This window comes from Amblyraja radiata, chromosome 12 (assembly GCF_010909765.2).
Source record: "Amblyraja radiata isolate CabotCenter1 chromosome 12, sAmbRad1.1.pri, whole genome shotgun sequence".
NCBI lineage: Eukaryota > Metazoa > Chordata > Chondrichthyes > Rajiformes > Rajidae > Amblyraja > Amblyraja radiata.
In genome coordinates this window covers 53,607,535-53,633,088 of record NC_045967.1, presented here as the reverse complement: position 1 = coordinate 53,633,088, position 25,554 = coordinate 53,607,535, and the positions used below count along the sequence as shown (strand labels likewise).

Below are 25,554 nucleotides of genomic sequence, written 5' to 3'. Positions count from 1 at the left end.
AAACCACGCAGGTCACGGAGAGAACATACAAACCCCGTACAGACAGCTCCCGTAGTCAGGATCGAACCCGGGTCTCCGACTACCGCTGCAACACCATGCCGCTCATTTCTAGCATCTGCAGATTATTTTTTGATTTCCACATTTAATTGTGATGTGACTGTGACAATTAACAGTTGACAAACTCTAACTATTCATTGTCAACTATCACAAATCACATGCTGTTTCACCAGATTACCATCTGTAGTGGCTTTACTCTTTTATGAAGTGCAAAACTTTATAAAGTGCAATACTGTATAAACTCCATTACTTTATAAAGTTTAATCAAACCAAGTAACAAACACTTTTTTTTAATTAAATGGATATAAATAGACCCATACTGTGACAGTACACCTTGTGAATGTGCTGGTCCTGGAGACAGTCCAGAGGGGGTTTACAAGAATGATCCCAAGTACATTCGGGTTAACCTATGATGAGCGTTTGATGGCACCGGGCCTGTACTCGCTGGAGTTTAGAAGGATGAGAGGAACCCTCATTGAAACTTACCGAATAGTGAAAGGCTTGGATCGAGTGGATGTGGAGAGGATGTTTCCACTAGTGGGAGAGTCCAGCACCAGAGGTCATAGCCTCAGAATTAAAGGGCGTTCCTTTAGAAAGGAGATGAGGAGAATTTTCTTCTGTCAGAGGATGGTGAATCTGTGGAATTCATTGCCACTGACAGCTGTGGAGGCCAAGTCAGTGGATATTTTTACGGCAGAGATAGATAGATTACTCATTAGTACAGGTCTCAGAGGTCATGGGGAGAAGGCAGGAGAATGGGGTTAGGAGGAAGAGATGGATCAGCCATGATTGAATGGCAGAGTAGACTTGATGGGCCGAATGGCCTAATTGTGCTCCTATCACATGAACATCTTGCCATTCAACACCAAGCTCCTTTCAACCCTGGCTGTGGAATTATTAATTTAAATGCGCTGGAGTGCTGGAGTAACTGGGCGGGTCAGGCAGCATCTCTGGAGAACATGGATAGGCGAAGTTTCGGGTTCGGACCCTTCTTCAGACTGACTTAATGGGCTGAATGGCCTAATTCTGCTCGTATCACCGATGACTTTATGAACTTATGAATGTGAAGTGTCACATATTTTCATGCTTCAGGTGGTCCCACTCGAAAGAAAAACTCTTAAACTGTCCCATTCCCAGAGCCGCCAGAGGTTGGAGACAGACAGACCAACCCTCAGTCAACTTGCGCAGCATCTCATGATCTCATTATTATTTTGCACATTAGTGCAAGCGCATTTGATCAAAGCCATTCCAATGAAACAGGATCTCGTGTCCCACTGCACGGCAGACTAAAACCTGGCAGCAGCGATGATTAGATAAATGAATTCAAGCTTTCCAAACACAAGCTACAAAACAAGGTCGTGATTTTGGCATTTAGGCAAATGTTCGCTTATTAAAATACAAAATGATCTTGGCATCTCAGCAAAAGCCTGACTTTTTGTGCTCTTTCGTAGTTGCTCGCAGCGATGGGCATTGGTGTAGGAAGAAACTGCATGTGCTGATTTAAACCGAAGATAGACACAAAATGCTGGAGTAACTCAGCGGGACAGGCAGCATCCCTGGAGAGAAGGAATGGGTGACGTTTCGGGTCGAGGCCTTCTTTCAGACTGAAGGGTTTCGACCCGAAACGTCACCCATTCCTTCCCTCCATTGATGCAGCCTGTCCCGCTGAGTTACTCCAGCGTTTTGCGTCTATCTTTGGATTCCTAACCTCCAGTCTGAAAGAGATAATACAACAGGGGCGGCACGGTGGCACATCGGTAGAGTGGCTGCCTCACACCATCAGAGACCCGGGTTCCATCCTGACCACGGGTGCTGTCTGCATGGAGGTTGTAAACTCTCCCTGTGACCGTGTGGGTTTTCTCAGATTGTGCACATCTCAACAAATGAGCAGATTTGTAGATTAAATGACTTCTGTAAAGTGTCCCTAGTGAGTAAGATAGAACTACTGTCCGGGTGATCGCAGGTCAGTCCTGATTCTGTGGGCTGAAGGGCCTGCTTCCACGCTGTGTATCTAGAACTAAGACTAATGGGCCTGTCCCACTTGGCGATTTTTTAGGCGAGTGCCGGCGACTGTCATGGTCGTGGCAGGTCGCCGAAAAACAGGCGACAACCTACGACAACACCTACGTCAGGAGAAGTCAAGCTACGCTCATTGGCGTCAAACCCACTATCGCCAAAAAATGTTGAAAATTTAGCGGCGACCGGAAAGGCGCTACGACTTTTTGCGCGACTGAAGAGACGACTCCCGGCGACAACCGGCGAACATGCGGTGACAAACTAGTCCCCTGTAGTTGCCTAAAAAATCACCTAAGTGGGACAGGCCCTCAAATCTCCTCTTTCTGCATCTCCATTTTAATTCTTCGAGTCTTGCAAGTTAAATATCGGATTGGTTGTCCAATGACCTGTACTGACCATCTCAGAAAGCAAATTTAAGGCCCACAGTGATATGTATGGAATTTAAAATTCAAGTTAGCAATCTAGAATCTAAATATTAAATGGAGACATTAGAAGCTGCATGTGCTGGAGTCTTGGACAAAACAAAATGTTTCTTCCCAGCTGTTATCAGGTAATTGAACCATCAACAGCTAGAGAACGGTCCTGAGCTACCAGCTACCTCATTGGAGACCCTCGGACTATCTTCAATCCGAATCTACTGGACTTTATCTTGCACTAAACGTTATTCCCTTTATCCTGTACCTGTACACTGTCGGTGGCTTGTTTGTAATTATGTATAGTCTTTCCGCTGACTGGTTAGCACGCAACAAAAAAGCTTTTCACTGCCTCGATACACGTGGCAATAAACTAATCTAAACTAAAGTGCGAGAGGATCTCAATGAGTCGGTCAGCGTGTGTGGAGGAAAAGGACAGACGAAGATTTGGGTTGGGACTCGTTCAGGTGTGAAGAAGGGTCCCGACCCGATACATCATCTGTGTATTGTAACGCAGCGGTAGAGTTGCTGCCTCACAGCGCCAGAGACCCGGCTGTGATCCTGACTATGGGTGCTGTCTGCACGGAGTTCGTACGTTCCTCCCCGCGGCCTGCGAGGGTTTTCTCCGAGATCTTTGGTTACCTCCCACACGTACGGGTTTGAGGGTTAATTGTTTTGGCATAAGTGTAAATTGTCCCTAGTATGTGTAAGATAGTGTTAATGTGCGGGGATCGTCGGTCGTCGGTGGGCCGAAACGCCTGTTTCCGCGCTGTATCTCTAAACTAAACTAAAGAAGCTGCCTGACCCGCTGAGTTCCTCCAGCACTTTGTGTTTTGCTCTACATAATAAATGGTTGTTAGTAATGTCACAAGCCACCAGCTTGCTGCAAAAACCCATCTGCTTCACTCAAACCTTCAGGGGATGAAATCTGATGCCTTTATCCTGTGCATTTTACTCAAGGCACATCAATGTGGTTAGATTTTAAATTCCCCCTGAAGACACTTCACGAGTCCTCAGTTCAAGCTAAATTAGTGATGAGCATTAGATGTTGGCCGACCATGTAAAACCAATGCATTATTAAAAATTAATTCACAAACCTTGAAAACACATTTGCCACAGTCATAAATCATATCTCTTCATTAGTCTTCATTTATTCTATTTCTGAACCGTGAATTCCAACACACAAATTTGCACATGCAAATGTTTGTAAATACAGACTACCTCATCTGTCCTGCTAATAGCTGTACTATGAAAAGCAACAAACTACCTCCTGCAACGTTGTCCTCAGAAAACCTTCCGCTCGACTTAACACAGTGACTTTGGGGTGATACCATCGTTCAAAGATCGACAAGCTATCTTCAGGGAAGTGCTGGAGTAACTCAGCGGGTCGGGCAGCCGGTGACATTTCGGGAGCGACTTGTCCCGACCCAAAACGTCCACCCATCCTTTTTAGTTTAGTTTAGAGATCCAGCGCTGAAACAGGCCCATCGGTCCACTGAGTCCACGCCGACCAGCGATCCCCGCGCACTAACACTACCCTACATGCTAGGGACAATTTATAATTTTACCAAGACAATTAGCCTATAAACTTGTACATTTTTGGAGCGTGGGAGGAAACCAGAGATCCTGGAGAAAATGCACGTGGTCACGGGGAGAACGCACAAACTGCGTACAGACAGCACCAGTAGTCAGGATCGAACCTGGGACTCTGGCGCAATAAGGCAACAACTCTACTGCCGCGCTACTGTGCTGCCCTGTGCTGTACTCATGGAGTCATAGAGTGATACAGTGCGGAAACAGGCCCTTCGGCCCAACGCCCACACCGACAAACATGTCCCAGCTACCTGCCTGCGTTTGGCCCATATACCCCCAAACCTGTCCAATCCATGTACCTGTCTAACTGTTTCTTAAACATTGGGATAGTCCCAGCCTCAACTACCTCATCTGGCAATTCAGTCCATGCACCCAACACCCTTTGTGCGAAAAAGTTACCCCTCAGATTCCTATTAAATCTTTTCCCCTTCACCTTAAACCTCTGGTCCTCAATTCCCCGTGCAATAATTTTCTAGTCAGAGAGTGGTACGTAGGAAACGTTGATGTCAGCACCGTACAGTCAGGGGTGAATCCCTTCCTTCTTCTGGAGTAATGTTCAATGATATAACATTGTGCGCACACACGCACACACACGCACACACGCACACACACTCACACAACTGTAATCAGAACAAGCATTTCTCTGTCCCCAACCCAAGTCCTTATTCTCGCTTCAAAGTCATCTTGTTGAGTCTCATTGTCTGTAACTCATTTTCACCCAGCCCACTGCTAACAATGGCTTGTTTCCTTTATCATCATGACTATTTTGCATTCCGTTCATTCATTTTTTTTCTATATCTCTCTACATCACCGTGTGTATCTCTCGTTTCCCTTTCCCCTGACTCTCAGCCTCGACCCGAAACGCCACCTATTCCTTCTCTCCAGAGATGCTGCGTGTCCCGCTGTGTTACTCCAGCATTTTGGTGTCTGAGCATTTCTCAAAGTTGTTTTCATTCAGAGATGAACGCACACAGAAGAAAAGCTTTATAAAACTGCTGTCTTGGAACAGCAAAACCTATAATTTACCAAACCGTGGTTAGGTCAACCCCACTGATTTGGAAGAGGGGCAAAGTTTAAAGGTGACGTGCGGGGCAGGTTTTGTTTTTGCCACTGAGGGTGGTGGGTGCCTGGAACACACTGCCAGGGGAGGTGGTGGAGGCAGATACGAAGGTGGCTTTTAAGAGGCTTTTGAATAGGTACATGGACATGCAGGGAATGGTGGGATACGGATCATGTGCAGGCAGTGAAGATCAGTTTATCTTGACTTCATGTACATCATGGAATTTGTTGGCCTGATCCTGAGCTGTAGTTTAGTTTATAGTTTATAGCAGGCCTTTGGCACACCAAGTCCACATCGGCCATTGATCACTAATATACAAATTCTATTCTACACACTAGGGGCAATTTACAGAAGCCAATTAACCTACAAACACACACGTCTTTTGAACGTAGGAGGAAACTAGAGCACCCGGAGAAAACCCACGCGGTCACAGGGAGAACATGGAAACTCTACACAGACAGCAGCCGCAGTCAGGGTTGTACTAGGGTCTCTGGCGCAATAAGGCAGCAACTCTACCAGCTGTGCCACCGTGCTACCCTATACTAGTGTCCTCGTGATCATTGTTCAGCATGGGCACGGAGGGCCGAAGGGCCTGGGTGGTTTAGTCTAGTTTATTATTGTCACGTGTACCGAGTTACAGTGAAAAGCTTTTGTTGTGTGTTAACCAGTCAGCGAAAGGTCAGTCAGGACCGCTCTCTAGTTGGTTCATAGGACGGTTCGGTTGCCTGATAACAGCCGGGAAGAAACTGTCGCTGAATGTGGAGGTGTGCATTTTCACACTTCTATACCTTTTGCCCGATGGGAGAGGGGAGAAGAGGGAATGGCCAGGGTGCGACTGGTCCTTGATTATGCAGCTGGCCTTGCTGAGGCAGCGTGAGGTGTAGATGGAAACTGCTGCCTAGACTGGTTTGGGACAGATAAGTTGGTGAAGCATTCTTCAGCGGTGACTGGATAAAAGGACTGGGCAGGCTAGATGCAGGAAAAATGTTCCCAATGTTGGGTGAGTCCAGAACCAAATCAAGTCAAGTCACATTGATTTCTATAGCACATTTAAAAAACAACTCTCGTTGGCCAAAGTGCTTTACATTTGTTATAAGAATGGTATAAACAAACAAACTACATGCATATATACATATAGCCCTCACTCAGTAGACGTCAGGAAAGGCTTGGGAGTATAGATACGTTTTTAGTCTTGACTTAAAGTAGTCGATGGAGGGGGCAGTTCTGATGGGAAGGGGGATGCTGTTCCACAGTCTAGGAGCTGCAACCGCAAAGGCGCGGTCGGTCGCCCCTAAGCTTATGCCTAGACCGCGGGATATTCAGCAACCCCAAGTCGGCCGATCTGAGGGACCTGGGGGTGGAGTGGTGGGTGAGAAGACTTTTAATGTAGGAGGGGGCAAGCCCATTGAGGGCTTTGTAGACATAGAGGAGGGTCTTGAAATGTATACGGAACCGCACAGGGAGCCAGTGGAGAGAGGCCAGGATCGGGGTGATGTGGTGATGCTGGAACCAGGGGCCACAGTCTTAGAATAAAGGGGAGGCCATGTAGGACTGAGGTGAGAAAATTTTTTTTCACCCAGAGAGTTGTGAATTTGTGGAATTCCCTGCCACAGAGGGCAGTGGAGGCCAAATCACTGGATGGATTTAAGAGAGAGTTAGATAGAACTCTAGGGGCTAGTGGAATCAAGGGACATGGGGAGAAGGCAGGCACGGGTTATTGATTGGGGACGATCAGCCATGATCACAATGAATGGCGGTGCTGGCTCGAAGGGCCGAATGGCCTCCTCCTGCACCTATTTTCTATGTTTCTATGTAGGTGTAGGTAGCGACCACAACACCCAGACGGACGTTGCAGAGCTATTTAGAGATGGCAAGCCCACCAGACCTCAGCCCTGAATCTCTCGATGCAGTGCCTAATACAGCATGAAAACCATGCACCATCTGCCCCTCAATTTACTTCATCATTTAATCCCCTTCAGCCAATCGAAGATTACGAAGAGGAGCAGCTTTATCCTGTTGAAGATCTGAGGGGAAAATCTTCCAATTAGTGGAGAAATCGGCAGTCGTGAGGCACGATGCCACATCAATCTCTGTGTGTCGTAAGACAGACACAAAATGCTGGAGCAACTCAGTGGGACAGGCAGCATCTCTGGAGAGAAGGAATGGGTGGACGTTTTGGGTCGTCTCTTGCCCAGATTAGGGGAATGGGGAACCTGAGGACATAGGTTTAAGGCGAGGAGTTAATGGGACTGAGTCTGAAGAAAGATCTCGACCCGAAACGTCACCCATTCCTTCCCTCCGGAGATGCTGCCTGTCCCGCTGAGTTACGCAAGCATTGGGGCGAGAGATTGCAACCTTCACGTGGTCCACCCTGTTTCGACGAATGCAATCAACCTGTCGTGCACAAACAGCAGATCAAACAGACCAAGTTATCTTACTTAAGGCTGTGCACGCCATATGCTAGAAGAAGACTTCAGCATTTTATGTCTACCTCCGGTTTAAACCAGCATCTGCAGTTCCTTCCTATACATTCCGTCTGTAGTAAACTCCATTCCACAATGCCTCATTTAGAATTTAGGGACAATGCATGGAGACAGGCCCTTCGGCCCAATACGTCCATACCAACCCATTCAGCAACCGAGGTCAGGATTAGGGTTGCCAACTTTCCCGTATTAGCCGGGACATCCCGTATATTGGGCTAAATTGGTTTGTCCCATACGGGACCGCCCTTGTCCCGTATTTGACCGCTACTACTCGGGTCGAGGGGACTGTTGGGTCGGAGCGCCGTGTCCGGCCCCGCCTCACTCGTCCCGACGTAGTGCAGCCCATGGAGTGCAGCAGCAGCAGCAGTGCAGCCCGGCCAGCTGTCCGACCTTCGGTCCTTCTCATGGCCGATCATCATGAGTTGGATGGGGAGCCGGACTTTGGCCCGGGCCAAAACTCCTCGGCTGGCCCGCCAGCTGGGCTTTGTGTGCAGTCCAGCAACTCATCATTCACCCAGCCACGGCCGAGTCAGTAAAAATGAATTGCCGTCGGGAATCTGTCCCTTATTTTGACCGTGAGAAAGTTGGCAACCCTAGTCAGGATCGAACCTGGGTCTGGCTCCATGAGGCAGCAGCTCTACCTGCTGTGCCTCCGTGCCATCCAGTGCTCTACGAAAGATTCCAGCATCTACAGTTTCTTGTGTCTTCCTTGTAAGCAGAAATTAGGCATGTTGGGAATCATGTCGGAGCCATGGAAAAACAATCTTACGAAGTAGATGGATACAAAATGTTGGACGTCTCGGGTCGGAACCCTTATTCAGACTGAAAGATAGATGTGGGAGGGGGGGGAACGAGAGGTGAGAAGAGGCCTGAACAGAACAGAGCCAGCAACAAATCCGGGTCTCTGACACTGTGAGGTAGCAACTCTACCGCTGCGCCCTAGAAATTACCCTTGAGTTACTGCAGCATGTTGCACCTATCTTCGATGTAAACCAGCATCTGTAGCTCCTTCTAAAACAAGTTTACACCTCAAGTCGAGATTCTTGAGGTTCAAGGGCCTGTCTCACTTGGCCGTCATTCGCGCGCCATTTATGCAACCTCCAAAAATGTGGTCGTCGCGTTCTGATGCACGGGTAGCGCGGGACAGGCGCGTGGAGAGGCGTGGAATGTGGAGTTGCGCGTGGTATCGCACGGCGCTCCAGGATTTCGTACTGCACCTGCGTGACGTATCGTGTACGCACGATGACGCATTGGGTATGCACGCTGACGCATTGGCGTCCCGACGTCTCACGTGTGTCGCATGGTGACGCACGGCGCTGGGTATTCTAATGACGTCACGCGCACCAGACGGCATGATGACGAGTGATTTGCACGTGACGTCGCATCGACCTATTTTACGTATGACGCGTAAATGAGGCAGGCCTTTAAGAGTTCAGAGAACAAGGTAGATTCAAATGTAGCATGGGAAATGTAGTGCAAATAAAATATTATATTAAAATATGACCAGTCACCCCAACAGAAATATATATTTTTTTACTTCAATGCCCTTACTTAGCATAATTTCTCAAATAATCCTCATCAGCATCAGTCCAATTTATTTCCTGGCAAATGAAAATTATTGATTGCAGCAAAAATAAATGGTTTAAATCTTTTATTCAAAAGATCTGCAGTGAGAACGTGATGTGAATTTCATAATTGAATATCTGTCTTCCTGAATGAAACCGCTTTGAAGTTTATATTGCAGCAAGACGGAGCAGGCTTATTCATTCACAAAAGTAGCTACCACAGTTCTGGATAGAAGTAAACACTCAAGGCAAGACACAGGTTTATTGATCAGTGTGTTCATTTATCAACATTGAATATTGATTATTTATTTTTCATGAACCTGTAATCCGTTTTCTTGCAACAGGAAGGAACTGCAGGTGCTGGCTTACACCAAAGATAGACACAAAATGCTGGAGTAACTCAGCGGGGACAGGCAGCGTCTCTGGAGAGAAGGGACGGGTGATGTTTCGGGTCGAGACCCTTCTTCAGACCGGGGAGAGGGAGACATAGAGATATGGAGGGATAAGGTGTGAAAAGGAGCCATCAAAGGGGAAGCTGCTCAATGAAAACGTAGAGCTTGAGGGGAAGGTGACAACAAGGCATACAATCAGTAAAATTAATCAGGAGGACAGTGAAACTAGGCGGAGAACTAGGGTGGGGAGGGACGGAGAGAGTGAGAGAGAGAGAAGGGTTACTTGAAGTTAGAGAAATCAAAATTCATAATTGTAAGCTGCCCAAGCGAAATATGAGGTGCTGTTCCTCCAATTTGCAGTCAGCTGCAAGGGTTAGTGCAGGGATTCATTTCTAAGGGGGAGGGAGCTGAGGATTAAGATGGTGTCCACAGTGAACGCTGGAATGGAGATTAGCATAGTGCTGACGGTACAGTGGGGAGAGGGATGATAGTGTGTGGCAGTGCTGGTGTGTATGCAGTCTCTGCGCACATTAGACAGCGGCAAATGCTTCAGGAGCAGCTGCTAATAACTCCAATGAGCTCCCCCCCCCACCCCCACCCACACACACAGAACAACGTGCTTCAGAATGTCCCTGCCCCCCACCGCCAACTCCGGCAACCCCTCTCCACAGCGGCAGCTGCCGCAAGGCAACAAAGGCCGGGAGCCTTTGTCAGAGATCATCACAGCTTGGTTTGGGAACAGCTCCATCCAAGACCGCAAGAAATCGCTGCGATTTGTGGACGCGGCCCAGACAGTCACACAAACCGACCTCCCTTCCATTTACACCTCACGCTGCCTCGGCAAGGCCAGCAGCATCATCTAGGAATAGTCGCACCCCGGCCACTCCCTCTCCTCCCCTCCCCCATCAGGCAAGAGGCACAGAAGTGTGAAAACGCACACCTCCAGATTCAGGGACAGTTTCTTCCCAGCTGTTATCAGGCAACTGAATCATCCAACCACAACCAGACAGCAGTCCTGAAGAAGGGTTTCGGCCCGAAACGTCGCCTATTTCCTTCGCTCCATAGATGCTGCTGCACCTGCTGAGTTTCTCCAGCATTTTTGTGTACCTTCGATCTTCCAGCATCTGCAGTTCCTTCTTGAACACAGCAGTCCTGAACTACTATCTACCTCATTGGTGACCCTCGGACTATCTTTGATCGGCTTTATCTTGTGCTAAACGTTATTCCCTTATCATGTATCTGTACACTGTAAATTGATTAATTATAATCATGTGTTGTCTTTCCGCTGACTGGTTAGCATGCAACAAAAGCTCTTCACTGTACCTCGGTACACGTGACAATAAACTAAACTGAGCTGGCCAGATCTGTAGCACGCCTCAGCATTTAGCACGAGAACAGATAGACTCTTCCCACATACTGTTGACAAATCAGTCACCACAGCCAGTTAGTAAAGTACAGGCAGCCCTTTGCTATATTTTCAATGCAACGATCGGTCAGGAGAGGGATTCTCTTTGTGTACGGACCCTGGTTTGCCAAGGAAGGTCAGAAAGTACTGATGGGTGACACTGTGGCGCAGCAGTAGAGTTGCTGCCTCACAGTGCCAGAGATCCAGGTTCGATCCTGACTACGGGTGCTGTAGGTACGGAGTTTGTATGTTCTCCCCGTGACTTGCGTGGGTTTTCTCCGGGTGCTCCAATTTCCTCCCACACTCCAAAGACGTACAGGTTTGTACGCTAATCGGCTTAGGTAAAATTGTAAATTGTCCCTAGTGTGTGTGTGTGTGTGTGTGTGTGTGGGATAGTGTTAGTGTGCGGGGATCGCTGGTTGACGTGGACTCGGTGGGCCGAAGAGCCTGATTCCACGCTGTATCGCTAAGCTAAACTAAACATACTGAATAGCATTGTACTGAAAGGAGCTGCAGATGCTGGTTTACTCCGAAGATAGACACAAAATGCTGGTGTAACTCAGCGGGACCGGCAGTATCTGTGGAGAGGAGGAATGGGCGACATTTCGGGTCGAGACCCTTCTTCAGATTGACATGACCATTTTCCTTCCTGATTATATTGCTGTCGATAAAATTGAATATCAGGAGAAATTCTTCATTCTTCATTCTTATTCAGACTGAAGAAGAGTCTCGACCCGAAACATCATCCATTCCTTCTCTCCAGAGATGCTGCCGGTCCCGCTGAGTTACTCCAGCATTTTGTGTCTATCTTCAAATGACGTCGCACGCTCCAGACGGCTGTGCGGACGCACGATGACGCACGCGACCGTCGCCCGTCAGTCACTACCGGCCTGTCGTGTAAATGACGGCCAAGTGGGACAGGCCCTTTAGGCTCTGGACTCTTCTTCAGACTGATTGTCCCCTCCCCCTCCCCTCCCACCTACACTCCTTCCTCTATAGAACATAGAACAGTACAGCACAGGAATTTAAGTTCACAAGTTCATTAGTTATAGGAGCAGAATTAGGCCATTCGGCCCATTGAATCTACTCCAACATTCAATCAAGGCTGATCTACCTCTCCCTCCCAACCCCATTCTTCTGGCTTCTCCCCCTAACCCCTGACAACCGTACTAATCAAGAATCTATCAATCTCTGCCTTAAAAATAGCCATTGACTTGGCCCCCAAAACCGTCTGTGGCAAAGAATTCCGCAGATTCGCCACCCTCTGACTAAATAAATTCCTCCTAATCTCCTTCCTTAAGGTATGTCCATTTATTCTGAGGCTGTGGCCTCTGGTCTTAAACTCCCTCCAACTAGTGGAAACACCCTCTCCACATCCAGGCCTTTGACTATTCGGAACAGGCCCTTCGGCCCACACTGTCAGTGCCGAACATGATGGCAAGAGCAACTCCAATCTGCCTGCACATGTTCCGTATCCCTCCGTAGCCGTGCGCCCATCCAAAAGCCTCCTCACTGCCACTTTCGTCTCTGCCTCCATCACCTCCTCCTTCAGCGGTGTTTGCCGGAAAGCGACGGGATGTCGAAATTATTGGCAATATTACTCCAGCTTGGATTACTCCGTTATCCCATACATGCAGCATTAACTGCTAGGAAATGTTTCCAATTACATTTGTAGGTTTGGCGATGAGACAAGACCATGTTCCAGTCGCCGTGCCAACAGGACATGCAGCGGACCTGGAGATGTGGTCGCATTGGAAGCAGCCAACAGTTTGTACGCAGTCTTGTGGCATTGGTAATTACTCTTCTGGCAGTCCAACAAATCTTCCCTGGAGCGCCACAAAGTGGCAGGGATGTGCTGGCCTTGCGTTATCCAGCAGGGTCAACGTATCTGTAGTGAACACTCAGCTATCCCTGACTCCGTTAGTTCAGTTTGTAGCTACGGTTTAGTTTAGAGATAAGGGTGGCACGGTGGCGCAGCGGTAGAGTTCCTGCCTCACAGCGCCAGAGACCCGGGTTCGATCCTGACTACTGATGCTGTCTGCACGGAGTTTGAACGTTCTCCCCGTGACCTGCGTGGGTTTTCTCCAGGTGCTCCGGTTTCCTCCCAATCTCCAAAGGCTTACAGGTTTGTAGGTTAATTGGCTGCTGTAAAAAATCGTAATTTGTCCCTAGTGTGAACGTACGGGGATCGCTGGTTGGCGCGGACTTAGTGGGCCAAATGGCCTGTTTTCATGCTATATCTCGAAATTAAACCAAATTAGATCTACAGCGTGGAAACAGGTCCTTCAGTCCACGTCAACCAGCGATCCCCGCACACTAACACTATCCTACACACACTAGGGACAATTCACATTTTTTTTTACCGAAGCCAATTAACCTACAAGCCCGTACGTCTTTGGAGTGTGGGAGGAAACCAAAGATCTCGGAGAAAATCCACGCAGGTCACGGGGAGAACGTACAAACTCTGTACAGAGAGAACCAGCAGTCAGGATCGAACCCGGGTCTCTGGTGCTGTAAGGCAGCAACTCTACCGCTGCACCACCGTGCTGCCCTATAAGGAGTCTTCTGCTTTCAATTGAGAAAATGCCTCGGCTGACAGCAAGAAGGAAACCAATTATTTTTGCAAACGTTAGCAACTAGCAGCTGTGGAAGAGGCACGAAAGTGATCAAGCCCACTATGTAATAATCTAGTTATAGTAAGGAGAACAGCCAAAACTTGAATCAGCTCCATGCATCTGGAAGTAATTCCACTTCCTTGTCCTCATCGCTCAAACCCAACCATCATTCCCAATAATTGTTACGTGCCAACATTATGCATACATGCTACTCCAAACTTTTTTCTTTCTTTGGCAATTCTCTTCTTCCCTTTCCTGACACCCCGCTGGCTTTATGGAAGTCCGTTTGCACCTGGATTGATTTTGTGGATAGACCGTGAACATTATTTCACTACACGCAAAGGATCGGGATAACCTTCATCGCAAAGGTACACCAAGAAGTAGATTTAGTTTTTACACACAGTGGTGGGTGCCTGGAACGCACTGCTGGAGAAGTTTAGTTTTAAGGTAGACACAAAATGCTGGAGTAACTCAGCGGGACAGGCAGCATCTCTGGAGAGAAGGAATGGGTTACGTGTTGGGTCGAGACCCTTGAAGTTTAGTTTTAACTTAGTTTAGAGATACAGCGCAGGAACAGGCCCACCGAGTCCGCACCGACCAGCGATCCCCGCACATTAACACTATCCTACACACACACACTAGGGGCAACATTACATTCATACCAAGCCAATGAAACTACAATCCTGTATGTCTTTGTAGTGTGGGGGGAAACCGAACATCTTGGAAAAAAACCCACACAGTCACGGGGAGAACGTGCAAACTCCGTATAGACAGCACCCATAGTCAGGATCAAACCCGGGTCTCGGCCGCTGTAAGGCAGTAGCTATGCCACCATGCCGTCCTAAAGTAGATCAGAGTAGTTAAATAAAGTAGAACAGAGAGTTGTGAGCCTGTGGAATTCTCTGCCTCAGAGGGCAATGGAGGCCGGTTCTCTGGATGCTTTCAAGAGAGAGCTAGATAGGGCTCTTAAAGAAAGCGGAGTCAGGGGATATGGGGAGAAGGCAGGAACGGGGTACTGATTGGGGATGATCAGCCATGATCACATTGAATGGCGGTGCTGGCTCGAAGGGCCGAATGGCCTACTCCTGCACCTATTGTCTATTGTCTATAAATATTCTTATTAATTTCCCTTATTTCGAACCCAGTCGTTTATATTAATATTATCAGCAAATTTCATGAGGTAACAAATAAATTTGAATTTGAACTCAGTCTTTTCCTGGGTTTTGTTTACTGATTATTAATTTCCATTCCTGATATTGATTTGGTCTTTCGTGGAGTTAAGTGATTTTCCCTTAGGTTTGGGATCTTTCATTGTAATGTTGGCATCACCACACTGCCATGTTGAGCACACTGCCATGTTGAGCTCAGTAGCTGCCTTTGTTTGCAAGGAGCGGAGAGAGAAACATTAGGAATAGAAGCATAAATTAGATCCAGGTCTTGCTTTGCAGTTAAATATTACCACTGCACAGTCTGTGATGAAGCAGAAGGAAGGAAGCTTTCTCACATTATTTTTTATAACAAGCTGGAGTTTGATTTGAAGCAGCATATTTTCAATCATCTCCAGCAAGCAACACCTTTGGATGGATACAGAATGTAATAAAAAGGCTAGGCATGGCAGATCGTTAAATATCCAACACGGTTTCCCAGGCAACGGTTGTAAGTCATTGTTTAGACAGCGGGCTGTATTACACGTTGCCACAAAGGTGTAGAGAAACTAATTCACAAGTAGCATCTTGCACACGCCTAGCTTAGTTTAGAGATACAGCGCGGAAACAGGCTCTTCGGCCAACCAAGTCCGCGCCGACCAGCGATCCCCGCACATTATCATTATCCTACGCACACTGAGGAGAATAGATAGATAGACAATAGGTGCAGGAGGAGGCCATTCGGCCCTTCGAGCCAGCACTACCATTCAATGTGATCATGGCTGATCATCCCCAATCTGTACCCCGACAAGTTACATTGATACCGAGCCAATAAACTGTACGTCTTTGGAACGTGGGAGAAAATCGAAGATCTCAGAGAAAACTCACGCAGGTCACGGGGAGAACGTACAAACTCCGTACAGACAGGATGGAGCCTGGGTCTCTGGCGCTGTAAGACAGCAACTCTACCGCTGCGCCACCGTGCCGCCCTAATATGTGAATGAAAGAGTTTATGCCTTTCACAAAACCCTGAGGACAATTAAACATTAAACCAAAAATCTCTCGGCTGTTTGCACAGCTAAACTTCTTGAATTATTGAGATACAAAGAACTGCAGGTGCTGGTTTGGGGAAAAAAGGACGCAAAGTGCTGGAGTAACTGCAATACCCCGGCCAATCCCACGTTTCCCCTCCCCCATCGGGCAAAGGGTATAGAAGTGTGAAAACGCACACCTCCAGATTCTTCCCAGCTGTTATCAGGCAACTCAACCATCCTATGACCAACTAGAGAACAGTCCTGAGCTACTGTCTACCTCATTGGAGACCCTCGGACTATTTTGATCCGACTTTACTGGACTTTTTCTTGCATTAAACGTTATTCACATTATTACCTGTATCCTGTATCTATACACTGTAAGTGGCTCGATTGTAATCATGTATTGTCTTTCCGCGACTGGTTAGCGCACAACAAGAGCATTTCACAGTACCTCGGTACACGTGACAATAAACTAAACTCAAATACAAATTTGTATGGCTCACAATCCAGCTAACTCAATGGCTTGTTTCTGATACTCAATTCTGTTCATTCATAAGTTCATAAATTCATAAGCGACAGGAGCAGAATTTGGCGCAGAAAGTCTACGCCGCCATTCAATCATGGCTGATCTCTCTCTCTCCACCTCCGAACCTCATTCTCCTGCCTTCTCCCCATAACCCCTGACACTCGTACTAATCAAGAATCTATCTATTTCTCCCTTAAAAATATCCATTGATTTGGCCTCCACGGCCTTCTGTGGCAATGAACTCCACAGATTCGCCACCCTCTGACCAGAGAAATTCCTCCTCATCTCCTTCCTAAAGGAACGTCCTTTAATTCTGAGGCCGTGACCTCTGGTCCTAGACTCACCATTAAACCAGTTACATTAAACCTGGTTACAATTTGCTCTTGGCTGAAATTGAACCAGCTGGTGTCCACGTCATTCCAGCCTGCACGTGAACACATCATATTGTGTTACTCTTACACCCCACCAGATGAAACTGTAGGGCCAGCATCTCAGGAATGACCTGAGCTGATTTATTACCTTTGCTGTTTCCAACAACATTTTTTTTAGGGTACTTCTCCATTCCAAGTAATATGAGAAATCAATGTTATTTATATCACCGGGAACTTGCCTTTGGCGGGAGCGTGATACTACCCTCCCTGCCCATGTTGTAACTGCAATCTAATTTGCTTTGTAAGAAATGCAACATTAAGAGGATTTACTTTAAACTATTACACAGTTTAAAGCTGATTACGGCACCTAATTAATCACACATTTTGTCATTTTCACCACTGTTATCTACAGCAGCGGTAGAGTTGCAGCCTTACACAATTGTCCCTAGTGTGTGTAGGATGGTGTCAATGTGCGGGGATCGCTGGTCGGTGCGGACTCGGTGGGCCGAAGGGCCTGCTTCCGCTCACCCATAGTCAGGATCGAATCCGGGTCTCTGGCGCTGCAAGGCAGCAACTCTACCGCTGCGCCACCGTGCCGCCCTCATGGTGGGCAGTTTGCAGGGAGTGGATGAAAGGGCGGGATAACAGAGGACTAGTGTGATCAGATGATCGATGGTTGTTGGCGTGGACCCGGTGGGCCAAAGGGCTGGTTTCCATGCTGTATCTCTGAACTAAACATATTGTTTGGATCGTAGGAGTTAAGGGCCTGTCCCACTTACGCGACATTTTTGAAATGTTGAAAATTCAGGGGTGACGAGAAAAACGCTACGACTCTGTGGGTGACTAGGAGACCTCTCACGACCATACAGGCGACCCCTGGCGACATGTCACGGGTGTAGTGGGGTGACAACAGGGGGCATGTCACCAGGGGGTCGCCTGTGTGATCGTGAGAGATCACCAGGGTTTGCCTGTATGGTCGTGAGAAGTCTTTTAGTCACCCAGAGAGTCATAGCGTCTTTCTGGTCGCCGCTGAATTTTCAACATGTGAAAAATTTTCGGCAACCTATGACGGGTGGCGGCAGTCGCCGAAAAGGTCGCGTAAGTGGGACGGGCTCTTTAGGGTTAGGCTCAGAAATTCATGGGGTCATCGAGCCATGCGGTACAGAAGCAGGCCCTTTGGCCTCACATGGCCATGGCCACCAAGATGCCCCATCTAAGCTAATCCCATTCATCCACATTTGGTCCACATCTCTCTAAATCTTTTCTACGCATGTTCTGTCCAAATGTCTCTTAAATGTTGTTCGGTTTTAGTTTAGTTTAGTTTACTTTAGTATGGAGATACAGCGCGGAAACAGGCCCTTCGGCCCTCCGAGCCCACAGCGACCAGCGATCCCTGCACAGTAACACTATCCTACACACACTAGGGACAATTTACATTGATACCAAGCCAATTGACCTACACCAATGACCTGTACGTCTCTGGAGTGTGGGAGGAAACCAAAGATCTCAGAGAAAACCCACCCGGGTCACGGGGAGAACGTACAAATAATAATAATAATAATAAATTTTATTTATGGGCGCATTTCAAGAGTCTCAAGGACACCTTACAAAAATTGAGCATGTAGAGGAAAAACATGTAAGGGGAATGAAATAAATAGGAGAGACATGACTAGAACACAAAGTAAAGACAGAATTCAATACAAAACACAGTATGAGGCAATTAATGCACAGATGAAAAGGGACGGGGACGTGGGGCTAAGGATAGGCAGAGGTGAAGAGATGGGTCTTGAGGCGGGACTGGAAGATGGTGAGGGACACGGAATTGCGGATCAGTTGGGGGAGGGAGTTCCAGAGCCTGGGAGCTGCCCTGGAGAAGGCTCTGTCCCCAAAACTGCGGAGGTTGGACTTGTGGATGGAGAGGAGACTGGCTGATGTGGATCTGAGGGACCTTGAGGGTTGGTAGGGGGAGAAGAGGTCAGTGAGATATGGGGGGGCCAGATGGTGGAAGGCTTTGTAGGTGAGGACCAGGATTTTGTAGGTGATCCGGTGGGAGATGGGAAGCCAGTGAAGTTTTTTGAGGACTGGAGTGATGTGATGCCAGGATTTGGTGTGGGTGATGAGTCGGGCGGCTGCGTTCTGGAATAGTTGGAGTCGGTTTATGTAGGTGGAGCTGATGCCAAGGAGAAGTGAGTTGCAATAGTCCAGTCGGGAGGAGATGAAGGCATGGATGAGTCTTTCAGCAGCAGGCGGTGTGAGAGAGGGTCTGAGTTTGGCGATGTTGCGGAGATGAAAGAAGGAGGTTTTAATGACATGGCGGATGTGAGGCTCAAGCGAGAGGGTGGAATCAAAGATCACGCCAAGGTTGCGGGCCTGGGGAGATGGGGGGACAGTGGTGCCGTCGATGGTGAGAGTGGGGTTATTGAATTTGCTGAGTGTGGCTTTGGAGCCTATGAGGAGGAATTCTGTCTTATCGGCAGCATCCGTAGTCAGGATCGAACCCGGGTCTCTGGCGTTGTAAGGCAGTAGCTCTACTGCTGCGCCACCCTGCCGCCATTGTTATTCTACATGCCTCAACTACCTCCTCTGGAAGTTTGTTGCACATACCAAACGCAGAGAGGGACATTGTTGAAACTACTGACATTAAAAAATTGGATCACTAAATCCAATCAATAATATCAGAGATATTTATTGAAGTGGAGAGACTATTAATCCTCTTGTAGCTGATGAAAAGCAGCTCAGGGATAAACAAAACATAAAGAAAATGAATGTCCCTGTAAATCCAATTCCCTTGGTTGGGATAGACACAAAATGCTGAATAACTCAGCGAGTCAGGCAGCTTCTCTGGAGAACAGAAGGTGGTGAATCTGTGGAACTAATTGCCACAGAGGGCTGTGGAGGCCAAGTCAGTGGATATTTTTAAGGTAGAGATAGATGGATTCTAGATTAGTACGGGTGTCAGGGGTTACGGGGAGAAGGCAGGAGAATGGGGTTCGGAGGGAGAGATCGATCAGCCATGATTGAATGGCGGAGTAGACTTGATGGGCCGAATGGCCTAATTCTGCTCCTATCACAGTGTCATTTCGGGTCAGGACCCTCCTTCAGACCAGACCTGTAACGTCACCTATCCATGTTCTCCAGAGATGCTCCCCAAGTTACTACAGCATTTTGTGTCTATCTTTGGTATAAACCAGCATCTGCCGTTCCTTTTGATGACATACATTTGGTCGGCTTGCACTGGGACAACCTGAGACACATTATGGGGCTGATAACGGAGCTCTTCTCCTCCGGGGTCCCCAACAAGGGATCCAAGGCTCTGGACACCGCCAGCTGGAGCTCCGCATCACAATAATAAACTCAACCCTAAAGGTAATGCTTCAAATAGTTTTGTTTAGTTTAGAGATACAGCGTGGAAACAGGCCCTTCAGCCCACCGAGTCCACACTGACCAGTGATCCCCGCACACTAACATTATCCTACACACACTAGGAACAATTTACACTTGTACCACGCCAATTAACCTTGCTACAGACAGCACCCGTAGCCAGGATTGAACCCGGGTCTCTGGCGCTGCAAGCGCTGTAAGGCAACAACTCTACCGCTGCGCCACCGTGCCGCCCTATATAAATAATTACATAAAAATAATAAGAAGGCACGACTATTGTAATCCCGTTGGACATATTTATATGTGTGAAGCCAGCATCATTTGTTAATGCATTGTAACTTTATAAGATCATAACCAATTCAATTTTAGGCACTTAATTTGCTCTCTCTTGGGAATAGCCAACCATTTGCTGAGATGTTGTAAGAAAACTTCTATTATTAAAACTCTGGTTGCCTTAGTGACAAAGTGCTTTGGAACATGTTGTTAGTTGCAGCAATAATTTGTGTCACAGAAGAATAAGCACCTGGAGATCTGATAAATTAACCATCTGTGCCAGTGGTGCAAAGATCAATTGGCCCAGAGCACCTAACACAACAACAATTAGGGCGGCACGGTGGCGCAGCGGTAGAGTCGCTGCCTTATAGCGCTTGCAGCGCCAGAGACCCGGGGGCGATCCCGACGACGGGTGAGAAAGAACTGCAGGTGCTGGTTTAAAATCGAAGGTAGACACAAAATGCTGGAGTAACTCGGCGGGTGAGGCAGCATCTCTGGAGGGAAGGAATGGGCGACATTTTGGATCGAGACGTTTCGGGCCTGAAGAAGTGACTTGCACTAAACGTTATCCCCTTATCACGTATCTGTACACTGTAAATGGCTCAATTGTAACCACGTTTCATCTTTCTGCTGGCTGGTTAGCACAAAACAAAAGCTTTTCACTGCACCTCGGACAATAAATGGAACTAAGTCAAAACTAAGTCAGTGGAAAGACAATACGTGATTACAATCGAGCCACCCACGGTGTACAGATACATGATAAGGGGAATATTGTGAATAACGTTTGAAGGACATAGGCTTAAGGTGAAGGGGAAAAGATTTAATAGAAATGTGAGGGGTAACTTTTTCAAACAGAGGGTTGTGGGTGTATGGAACAAGCTGCCAGAGTAGGTAGTTGAGGCTGGGACTGTCCCAACGTTTAAAAAACAGTTGGACAGGTACATGGATAGGACAGGTTTGGAGGGATATGGACCAAGAGCAGGCAAGTGGGACTAGTGTAGCTGGGACATGATGGCCGTTGTGGGCAAGTTGGGCCTGTTTCCACACTGTATCACTCTATGACTCCAGTGCAGGGCAGCGACCTCACTGAACAGATACCATTGCCTGTTAATGCAAATACCACCTTGCACCCCATGTTCACAAACTCTCGAAAGAAAACTCATCATAGACGGTGAAGATTCAGCAAAAAGCATTTTTCTAAAAGAATTCCGACAAAATCATTTTGTTTCCTTTTATGGTTCAATAAAATGGAGCATGTGTCAGACATTCAGTTGAAGTCATGTCTAATTCAGGGTCCAAAATATTTTCGTACTTTCCCCAGGTCCAGAAAGCCAAACTTGGGAATGTGTTCCCCAATCGCACAGAAAATTCCAAAGTGCATTTCCTACGGAATTCTATTTATAAAAAAATTATTGTTCCTTTGAGGGCGTATCAGCATTTCCAAATTTGGTCAATAGTGGCGTTCATCTAGGTATTGTACGTATTGTACGATTCATAGTGGTTGCTTAGAGATACAGGGTGGAAGCAAGCCCATCAGCCCAATGCATCCACAGCGACCAGCGATCACTTGTACACTTGTTTTATCCTGCACATTTGTGGATGGTCATGGTGGCGCAGCGGTAGAGTTTCTGCCTTACAGTGCTAGCAGCGGCGGAGTCCCAGGTGCTGTCTGTACGGAGTTTGCATGGAGTTCTCCCCGTGACCGCGAGGGTTTTCACCGAGATCTTCGGTTTCCTCCCCCACTCCAAAGACATTCAGGTTTGTAGGTTAATGGGCTTGGTGTAACTGTAAATTGTTCCCATTGTGTGCAGGATACAGTTAATGTACGGGGATCGCTGGTCGGCGCGGACTCGGTGGTCCGTTGGGCATGTTTCCACGCTGTATCTCTAAACTAAACTAAACACTAGGGACAATATAGCCTTCAAACCCGCACGCTTTGGATTGTGGGAGGAAACCAGGGCACCCGGAGGAAACCCACGCGGCCACAGGGAGAACGTACAAACTCCACATAGACAGCACCTGAGGTCAGGATCAATCCTGGGTGCCAGGAGGCAGCAACTCTACCAACTGTGCCACCGAGCCGCTCAGTGGAGAGAGAAACAGAGTAATGCCCCTGTCCCACTTAGGAAACCTGAACGGAAACCTCTGGAGACTTTGCGCCTCACCCAAGGTTTCCGTGCGGTTTCCGTGCGGTTCCCGGAGGTTTTTGTCAGTCTCCCTACCTGCTTCCACTACCTGCAACTTCCGGCAACCACCTGCAACCTCCGGGAACCGCACGGAAACCTTGGGTGGGGCGCAAAGTCTCCAGAGGTCTCCATTCAGGTTTCCTAAGTGGGACAGGGGCATTAACGTTTCAGGTGCTTTTATGGTTTCATGTGCTTGCCTGGTTTATAAACTGCACGTGTCTGATCTCCACTCTTTACATTTGTACATCAAAGGTAAAGATTCCCACTGTTTATTCATCTGCCCAGCTATCACAAGAAAAATCTCTAAGTACCGCGTCACAACAGCATCTTTCAATTTCCCTCGTACTTGCTTCTTATAAATCAAACGGATAGAATTTCCCTCATTTGACGTCAATTCCAAGCTCTTCTGCTGAACATAAATTGACGATCAACATAAAATTTTAGGCTTAAGAAACCATTTCATCCAGATCTATTTTCCAACCCGGTTTGTTGTCCAGAGACTGAAGTAATGTGCAGGAAGTTTGTTCCCGATGTTGGGGAAGTCCAGGGCAAGGGGTCACAGCTTAAGGATAAGGGGAAATCCTTTAGGACCGAGATGAGAAAAACATTTTTCACGCAGAGAGTGGTGAATCTCTGGAATCCTCTGCCACAGAAGGTAGTTGAGGCCAGTTCATTGGCTATATTTAAGAGGGAGTTAGATGTGGCCCTTGTGGCTAAAGGGATCAGGGGGTATGGAGAGAAGGCAGGTACGGGATACTGAGTTGGGTGATCAGCCATGATCATATTGAATGGCGGTGCTGGCTCGAAGGGCCGAATAGCCTACTCCTGCACCTATTTTCTATGTTTCTATGTATTGGGACTCTCCATTGGAGAAGGGTCCCGACCCAAAATGTCACCTCGCCATGTTCTCCAGAGTGGTGGCACGGTGGCTCAGCGGTAGAGTTGCAACCTCACAGCGCCAGAGACCCGGGGGTTCAATCCTGACTACGGGTGCTGTCTGTACGGAGTTTGCACGGAGTTCTCCCCGTGACCTGCGTGTGTTTTCTCCGGGTGGTCCGGTTCCCTCCCACATTCCAAAGACGTGGAGGTGTGTAGGTTGATTGGCAGCAGTAAATTGTCCCTGGGGTGCAGGATAGAACTAGTGTACGAGTGTTTGTTTGTCAGTGGGCCGAAGGGCCTGTTTCTACGCTGTATCTCTAAACTAAACTATAACTAAATGTCTGTAAAGGTATTATTGATGAAATCACCTTGATGATGTGAGGTTCTGATCGCCCCTTTACAGGAAGGATGTGGTGGAGGCTTTGGAGAGGGTGGAGAAGAGGGATCATCAGATCAAACATTGGGGCAGAATCAGGCCATTCAGCCCATCAAGTCTACTCCACCATTCAATCAAGGCTGATCTAATGTTCCCTCTCAACCCCATTCTGCCTTCTACCCATAACCTTTCACACCCATACTAATGACTCCATTCCATTGACTCCATCTACACCTCACGCTGCCTCGGCAAGGCCAGCAGCATCATCAAGGACCAGTCTCAACCCGGTCACTCCCTCTTCTCCCCTCTCCCATCAGGCAAGAGGTACAGAAGTGTGAAAACGCACACCTCCAGATTCAGGGGCAGTTTCTTCCCCGCTGTTATCCAGCACTAATCACGTGGACTAATCAAGAACGTATCAATATACACCTTAAAAATAACCAATGACTTTCCTCCATCTCCATCTTTGGCAATGACTTCAACCCTCTGGATAAAGAAATTCCTCCTCAGGTTTACCAGAATGATGCCTGGATCAGAGGGCATTAGCTCTAAGGAGGTAGTGCATTGGGCCATAAAGTCATAAATGATAGGAGCAGAATTAGGCCATTCGGCCAGTCAAGTCTACTCCGCCATTCAATCACGGCTGATCTATCTCTCCCTCCTAACCCCATTCTCCTGCCTTCTCCCCATAACCTCTGACACCCGTACTAATCAAGAATCTATCTATCTCCGCCTTAAAGATATCCTCCGACTTGGCCTCCAAAGAATTCCACAGATTCACCACCCTCAGACTAAAGTTTTCCCTGGAATGTCAGAGGTCAAGGAGAGATCTGAGGAAAGTATGCAAATTCTGAGAGGCATAGATGTGGTCGACAGTCAGAGCCTTTTCCCCCCAGGGTGGAAATGTCAAAGACTGCAGAGCGTGGCTTGAAGGTGAGAGGGGTAGTTTCAAGGAGATGTGCAGGACAAGATTTTTCCCCACTGAAGCTGGTGGGTGCATGAACGGAGCAGCCAGGGGTGGCAGATAGGCACGTGGGTATGCAGGGAATGGAGGGATATGGATTGCATGCAGGCAGAGGATAGTTCATCGCGGCATCATGTTCAGCAAAGTTGGTGAACCTATGATGAGGGTTTGACGGCACTGGGCCTATACTCGCTGGAGTTTACAAGAATGAGGGGGGGACCTCATCGAAACATACAGAATAGTGAAAGGCTTGGACAGAGTGGATGTGGAGAGGGCGTTTTCACAAGTGGGAGAGTCTAGGACTAGAGGTCATAGCCTCAGAATTAAAGGACGTTCTTTTAGGAAGGAGATGAGGAGGAATTTCTTTGTTCAGAGGGTGGTGAATCTGTGGAACTCTTTGCCACAGAAGGCTGTGGAGGCCAGGTCAGTGGATATATTTAAGGCAGAGATAGATAGACTCTTGATTAGTTTGGGTGTCAGAGGTTATGGGGAGAAGGCAGGAGAATGGGGTTAGGAGGGTGAGATAGATCAGCCATGATTGAATGGCGGAGTAGACTCGATGGGCCAAGCGGACTAATTCTAATCCTATCACTTATGACCGCATGATTTTGTGGGCCGAAGGGCCTGTTTGTACCTGTGCTGTACAGTTTTGGGAGGGATGACGGTTCACGGGCTGAGCCAGTCGTGGCCGATGGACGGGATCGGGAGGCGGTGGATCGAACACGCGGGAATCCGGACTTTGAACTCTGTGAAATGGCGCCAAAGATGGCGGCAGCGGCATTCTTATATATGCAAAATGAATATCACCATATAATGGGGT

General features: G+C 47.8%; 1 protein-coding gene and 1 long non-coding RNA gene across 5 annotated transcripts in view; one reads left to right on the top strand and one right to left on the bottom strand.

The window, feature by feature from the left end:
* The window catches only part of dcx (doublecortin), a 149,172-nt gene that overhangs the window by 51,931 nt on the left and 71,687 nt on the right, over positions 1-25,554 (bottom strand). The window lies entirely within an intron of this gene.
* On the top strand, positions 404-25,002 carry LOC116979223. The gene is made up of 3 exons (XR_004413650.1): positions 404-448; positions 6,689-6,695; positions 24,881-25,002. It is a non-coding gene; the product is annotated as an uncharacterized LOC116979223 (long non-coding RNA).